This window comes from Elephantulus edwardii, unplaced genomic scaffold, assembly GCF_000299155.1.
Source record: "Elephantulus edwardii isolate Elephantulus edwardi_28Jun2011 unplaced genomic scaffold, EleEdw1.0 scaffold00001, whole genome shotgun sequence".
Lineage (NCBI taxonomy): Eukaryota > Metazoa > Chordata > Mammalia > Macroscelidea > Macroscelididae > Elephantulus > Elephantulus edwardii.
The window spans coordinates 31,569,815-31,576,901 of record NW_006399751.1 but is presented as its reverse complement, the minus strand read 5'-3'; positions in this window follow the sequence as shown (position 1 = coordinate 31,576,901).

Genomic DNA, 7,087 nt, shown 5'->3' with positions numbered 1-7,087 from the left:
GAGGGTCAAGGACTGCAGCCTCCAATATGGATTGAGGCTCAATGTCAAGAAGACAAAGACCACTGGACCAACTGGCAGCATCATCATGGATGGTGAAGAGATTGAGATTGTTAACAACTTTAATCTGCTTAGCTCCACAGTCAACACTCTTGGCACCAGCAGCCAGGAAATTAGAAGACATTGACTAGGGAGGATAGAAGGAGAATTGATGCCTTTGAGGTGTGGTTCTGGAGAAGAGTATTGAATGTTCCATGGACTGCTAAGAGAACAAGCAGATTCATCCTGGAGAGGATTAAACCGGGCTGCTCCTTGGAGGCAAGGATTCTGGGGCTTCGTTTGACATACTTTGGACATGTTGTAAGGAGGGACCGGTCCTTGGAGAGGGACATCTTGCTTGGGAGGGTGGAGGGCAGGTGCAGGAAGAGAAGACCCTCTATGAGGTGGATTGATTCAGTGACTGCGGTAATTGGGATGGGTGTGTCAGAGACAGTGCGATTGGCACAGGATAAAGCAGGGTTTAGGGCTGTTGTGCATAGGGTCGCTATGAGTTACAAGCGACTTGACGGCACATAACAACAACAACATCATGATATTGCCTATTGGTGGTAAGGACTTTTGTTTCCTTGTTGAGATTTAATCCATATTGAAGGCTGTATGTAGTCTTTGATTTTCTGTAGCAAGTGTTTCATGTTCTCAAGCAAAGTTGTATCATCTGTATAATGCAAGCTGTTGATGACTTACTGTGATCCTGATGCAGCGCACCTCTTCATCGAGTCTGACTTTATGAGTTATTTGCTTAGCATACAGATTGAATAAGTATGGAGAAAGGTAAATCCTGAAGCACATTTTGCATATGCCCAAGTCAAAGTAAATTTATTGGGAGCCCTGGTGGCCTTACTGCTAGGCAGTAAAGGGCTGCACTGACAATCCAAATGCTGGTGGTCTGAATCCACCAGCTGCTCCGTGGAAGAAAGATGGACTATCTCTTCTCATGTGATTTACTGTCTCTGAAAAGCTACTGGAGAGTCAACTATGGGTTGGCTTAGACTCGACGGTATATAACAACAAACACCAAATCATATATTTATGTAAATTTGTACTGAAAAGTTGAGTTTGACATTATAATTTGCTCAAAGACAACATTCAGTCCAACACTATATAATATACGGCTAAGGCAGGCAGTTCAAATCCACCAGCTGCTCTACAGGAGAAAGACAGGCAATCTCTTTCTGTGTGATTTATTGCCTCTGAAGCCTGGAGGATCAGGTATGGGTCAATTCCTACTTCACAGTACACAGTATCAACAACAAGTGTGTTTAAGAAGTCCATTTTCCAGATTAGGTTAAAGGAATTTCCAGGGGCTTTAAGGGAGACCATTGGTTTATACAGATGCAAAAATAAAAAGTGAAGGATCTCATGCAAAAATCTGTGATGTCTTCATTCTTTCCCAAACAAAAACTCAAGCTCACTGCCATAGAGTTCATTCTGATTCCTAGCAACCTGGTTTTGGAGGCTCTAAATCTTTATATGAGCTGCCCAATCTCCCCCTGCAGCCCCCAGCAGATCCACTGGTGGATTCCAGGCATCAGGTATGTGTGGCATGAGGTTAGTAGCGCAACATGTGGCAGACTATGCCATTAAATTTATTTTGCTGCAAATATAAATTAATTATTCTGTTTTTGGAATGAATGAAAAACTCTGAATAAGTCATATACTCCATTTCTCCCCTTCATTGTTAGCTCTACCTAGTACAAGGCAGAAAAGACAGTGAGTATTCAGCTATGACTTGTCAAATGTCAATGATTCTCAAATGTTAATAGGGAAAAGAATCATCTGGGGCAGGGTGTATGAGGAGAAGCTTATTAAAAATGCATATTTCCTGGTTCTACTCTGCACACATGGGATCACCATGACAACAAACAACACCCATAAGGCATTTGGTTCAGTAGTTTTGGGGTCTGGTCCAGTAATCTGCAGTTTTAACGTGCTCTTGGTAATTCTAAAGCAGGTGGTCTAGCTCTGCTACCTTATGAAACACTTTTTCTATAATTATTATTGTGCAGATGAAGTACATAGAAGAGACCTAGATGAAGTTTTTCAGAAATTTTTCTGTTCCGGGAAAACTTTGAAGGATTTAGGGGTGCAGTGGTGTTCTTATTTCTGTTTAAGAGTGTTTATTTCCCCAAGAAAAAATGAAGAGTAACTGGAGATGTTTGTGATGTCAGAAACACAAATTTTACTTCCCAAATCATTATTTATAAAATAAGAATAAGAGAGTTCCATGGTAGAATTGAGTTTACGAACACTAGAAAATGTGCTAGACTGGAAACCTGTGCCTGATCAAAATATTGAGCCAGAGGCAGAAATGACCTGAGAAGACTGTAAAACTGAGCATTATATCATTTGACAGAAAATGAAACTACATAGTAAATGGCCACCTAACATGAGACCGTGCTTCGTTTGAGTTGTTTTTTAACCAGCATATAATAACATATAATTCTTTTGTAAGTAAAATAATTTAAACAAATACACAGATAACTAAGAAAATGGGAACTCGCTGGTTTATATTTTTTGTAGACTTTTAAAGAAACAGATCTTTAAATTTTGTGCTTAATATAATTTATATTGTGTATACAAATATTTTGATGATAGTATACTTTAAAATGTAGAAGTTTTAAAAAATTTATAAATCCCCTTGCTTGTGGAAAGAATAGTGTCTGCTTAATTGTTATTTTGCTTTTGCATCCAGTCTGAGATCCCCTTCTTTTCCTAAATGATGGATAAAAATAACACATAATACTGAGCATTTTCCACTGTATTGAATTCTGATTAAATCTAGGTTTTAAAACCAACAAGTCTAGTACTCCTATCTTAACCAACCTACATGCACATTTTCCAAAGACTCATTCTAATTTTGAAGTAATTTCAGATTTATAGAAAAGTTGCAGAGATAATGCAAGGTTTGCTATCCTCTTACGCGATTTTTCCCAATGGTGACATTATCATGGTCCATTTGTCAAAATAACAGACCAACACTAGTATATTTGTTGTTATGTGCCATCGAATCACTTGTGACTCTCAGTAACCCTATGTATAATACTCTGAAACCTGCTCTATCCTGTGCCAACTTTGGTCGTCTCTGACACACCTATCACCATTACCCTAGACACTCAATCAATCTCATCACGGATCTTGCTCTCTTTTACTGTCCCTCCACCCTCCCAAGCATGGTGTCCCTTTCCAAGGCTGGTCACACCCTGGAACATGCGCACAGTATATCAGATAAATCTTCACAGTTTTGCCTCCAAGGAGCAGCATGATTTCACTCTCTGCTGGATGAACTTGTTTGTTCTCCTAGCAGTCCATGGTATATTTAATATTCTTCTCCAGCACCACAGCTCAAAGGCATCAATTCTCCTTCTGTCATCCCTAGTCATTGTCAAACTTTCTGACGTATAGCAAGTAATTGCGAAGACTATGACCTGAAATCAGGCAAACCTGACATCTTCACTCTTCAATACTCTGGAAAGGTCCCTGACAGCCAACTCTCCAATGCAATTCAACTTTTGATTTCCTGCCTGGTAGTACCAAGAGTACTAATGTATTAGAATTCATTAAACGCCAGACTCTTCCACTGTCCTTTTGTCATTTCAGTTTAAATCCAGGATGTCCCATTGCCACAATATATTTTTCCAAAAAATTGAGGTGGTTGTTATTCATTTGATTGTAAAAGATAATACAGAGTGAAACTGTATACTCTTGACTTGTTTCCTTCCATTTGTAATGTTTTGCAAAACTGTGATATGCTATCACAATGAGGCTATAGATATTAATAAAGTCAAGAACAATCCAATTATCTCAAAGAACTGTACATTAAAAAAAAAACACAAGCCCAAATCTCTTGACATGATTTTTTATTGTAATTGACCATTAAGAAGTAATTTGAAAGAGAGGAGTGAACTGGGGAGGGGGGAGGGATGGGTGGGGAGAGAAGTGCAGCAATGAATGAATGGAAATCCAAAATCTCTGTAAATGCTCATTAAAATTATTAAAAAAAAAGAAGTAATTTGGATCTTGGAAAACACGACTTGCTTGGGAGTTGTAGTTATTAGGTGCCATTAAGTTGAGTCCTCTGATTTGTAGCAACCCTAACTCTGTACAACAGAATAAAACTCTATCCTATCCTGGGCTATCTTCACAATCTTATGCCCATTTACACCCTGCTCTACTATTTATTAACATGTGTTTAACACCGACGGTGTTGGAGACACAGGGTGCATAGTCTCTACACTAAACACAAGTCTGACTGTGCAATTAGCATTGCTGTTATAGTACTTTACATCATTTAACTAATCTTCACAGTAGTCCATTCAGGCAGACAGTATTATTATTTCCATTTTACAAACATGAAAACGGAAAACAAACAGGTTAAGTAACTTTTTATCATTACCCAGCTATTACGTGGAGAAGCCAAGATTCTAGTGACAGTCTGTGTAATTAGAGGCATTTTTAATCTAGAGACTTCCTGTCTTAACTAGTTTTGAGAGCACACTTCTTATCCCAACTAACTTGCTGATTGACTTCAAACAAGTTGCTAAATCCTTCTGGGTCTCTTCCTATCTGTGAAATTACAGAAGTGGATTGCATAATTTAGAAAATCTTCTTAATTAAAAACACACAATGAAATGGAAATATTCATCTCTAAAATTAATTTCCAGCTCAAAGACCTGATGCATTGTTTTTACTCCTTGCCAGTGAATTTTAAAAATATCAAATGTTCATTAAAATGAGACTATTGGATATTAAAATTTCTATTTTTAATGAGAATTTGTGTATTTATGTAATATTATTATTTATCCTCAGGTTTCTAGCTTGTTGATGTTACATTTTCTCTTTCACTTTTGAACACTGCTGAACTTTGCATATACTCTGTATTTCAATAAGATTAAATGTATGTCACTTCTTACACAAGCAAATAAACAGCATATAGCCACATATTTCAGCAGATTAAACTGAGCTGAAATTATCCCTCATGCTGGCGCTGTAATAGGCTATTGATCTCAGATTGCATTTTCTGTTTCTTTATAATTGAATTTTGTTCCCAAACGAAAAAGCGTGCTCATTTTCAGGTTGTGTTTACTGAAATAAAAACTACATCTGGGATCAGTTTTACCATGTACTCAATGGAGGACTTAGCCTTTCACAGAATTAAGTCTGAAAGAAATATTGTGACAGCCTAAAAAAAGGAAGTATACTAGCATTGTTTGAGGAGATATTTTTCCTCCCTAAAAAGGGCCTATTTAGATCTTAGTGGCTTTAAAAATTCTGTGTGCATACATGACAATATGCACAAAATTACCGTATTTTCCCCCTGCGAATGACAACTATTTGAAAGATATGTGGCAATTGCATAAATTAACCCACTTTTTTTGTGGTTGTTGGTAGGTGCCATTAAGTGATCTGTGACTCGTAGTGACCCAGTGAACAGCAGACCCTTGCCCTATTCTGGGCCATCCTCTGGTCTGATATGCTCAAGCTTATTGCTATAGTCACTTGATTGGTCTACCTCCTTAGGTTCTTCCTCTCTTTCTCTGAACCTTCTTCACCTTTCCCAGCATGAAGGTCACTTTCCAAGGACTGGCCCCAACATGCCCAAAGTGTATAAGATGAAGTTTTCTAATCTTGCCTCTAAGGAACATCCTGGTTGCATTTTCTCCAGGACAGACTGGTTTATTCTTTTAGAAGTCTTTGAGCTCTTCAGTACTCTTCTCCAACACTACAAGTCAGAGCCATTAATTCTTCAGTGTTCCTTATTCACTGTCCAAATTTTAGATGCATAGGAAGTAACGGAAAAGACTATGACTTGGATCAGGCACATCTTAATCTTTAAATTTATATCCTTGCATTTTAGCAATCTGGAAAGGTCCTGGATAGCAGATTTTCCCAGGGCAATCTATCTTTTTTTTTAAATTATTGGTACAAAGGAATTAATTGTCGATCCAAGTAAAAATAACTGGCAATTCCAGTATTTTCTCCATTTATTATGCTGTTGCCCATTGGTAAAGTGGATTTTTATTTTCTTGATGGTGAGATGTAATCCATATTAAAAGCCGTGGTCTTTGATCTTCTACAGCAAGTGCTTCAAATACTCTTTACTTTTAGTACGCACCGTTGTGATCTGCATGATGCAGTTTGTTGATGAGTCTTTCTTCAATCCTAATGCCATATTCTACTTCATTTATTCCAGCTTCTAGAATGATTTGTTAAGAATTTATATTGAATGGTTATAGAGAAATGATCAACCCTAACATACACCTTTCCTGATTTTAAACCATGCAGTGTTTTCTTGATCTGTTCTGACAACAAGTTCATGGTCTAGGCATAGATTTTGCATGAGCGTGGTTAAGTGTTCTGGTATTAACATTCTTCTCAGTTGTAGTGTTAAGGGTTTATTGTACAAAATGGTTTCCCTAGTCATTGACTTTGTCATGTGAATAGGCGAGAATCCATGAGTAGGGTTTGGTAGCCTATCCATAATGATATTGGCTAGTCTTGCTTCCTAATTGAGAAGATTCAGTGGTAGATTTGGGGACTTTTACTAAGAGCAAAGAAGAAGCAGAAATAGAGGGCATCTTCTTCAGGGCCAAAGATTTCTGCATTACTCAGATTGTTGTTTACAGAAATAGCAACAGCAGCTGAGGCAGATAACCAGAGACACAACCTGAGACAGAGCTGGCTTTGGGACTGCTATACAACAGATCTAGAGCTAAGAACATTTGCCTGAGTTTGTTGGAGGTCTGAGAGGATAGCCATAATTGATAGGATTAAGAGCTTGGTTACACTGGCCTAAGCCATAGTGAGGTTGAAGGCCGAGATCCCTGAAAGCACATTTCAGAAACTGTTCTTACTGTATTTTGCTGCCAACCTAAATGATAGTCTCTTGACTTTCCTAATAAGGTTCTGTGTGGTCTGTGAATTATCAAAATGGATTTTGGACTCAGTAGAGCAGTAAGACAAGTGTTAGGATGAGTAGAAAAAAGGTGTGGGGATGTGGGGGCATGTTTGACCTCATGGGAATTGTTTTTGT